The 564-nt window shown below is 43.1% G+C and overlaps 1 protein-coding gene across 1 annotated transcript in view; it reads left to right on the top strand.

Annotated features, from left to right (window-relative positions):
* Window positions 1-564, top strand: part of LRP4 (LDL receptor related protein 4) — a gene marked incomplete at both ends in the record, with an annotated part of 38,246 nt that overhangs the window by 20,406 nt on the left and 17,276 nt on the right. The window lies entirely within an intron of this gene.

The following is a 564-nucleotide window of genomic DNA, read 5'->3' as shown; positions in this document are numbered from 1 at the left end:
TACCAGCAGGACAGCCTTTGCCTTCTTTTCCTAGTTCTGTGTCATTCTGGGTTACTCAGACCCTGGGACAAAAAGAACCTCCTGCCTCTGTTTCTACGAGGTGGTGGAGTCACCTTCCTTGATGGTATTTAAAAGATGGGTAGATGAGGTGCTTAGGGACATGGTTTAGAGGTGGAATTGGTAGTGTTGGGTTTATGGTTGGACATTATTATCTTAAAGGTCTTTTCCAACCCCTATGATTCTGTGATTCTCTTCAGGAAGTGTCTTAACCTTTCTGGTCAGTGAGGTTGTTATCACATCTCCTTGTGGTTTGACCCTTGATACTGGTCACCAGTCCTGAATGCTGTGAATGGCTGCTATATGGACATCTGCTACTTTTAAGGGCATCTATACACTTGTTTAACTTTATTCCTCAGCTCCTCTGATGTAGGAGCTGAGGAATTAGAAATTCAATTTAAAGAATCAAGATTTCATTAGGAATTCCCCTTATGAAATCCATAAAGGATGTTGATGTTGTTTCTCCCTCTCCTCTCCTCTCCTCTCTCTGTGCAGCGGCAGTCACTG

The sequence above is a fragment of the Antrostomus carolinensis genome, unplaced genomic scaffold (genome assembly GCF_000700745.2).
Source record: "Antrostomus carolinensis isolate BGI_N321 unplaced genomic scaffold, ASM70074v2 scaffold18044, whole genome shotgun sequence".
NCBI classification, from domain to species: Eukaryota; Metazoa; Chordata; class Aves; order Caprimulgiformes; family Caprimulgidae; genus Antrostomus; species Antrostomus carolinensis.
This window is presented reverse-complemented; position numbering and strand designations above follow the sequence as displayed.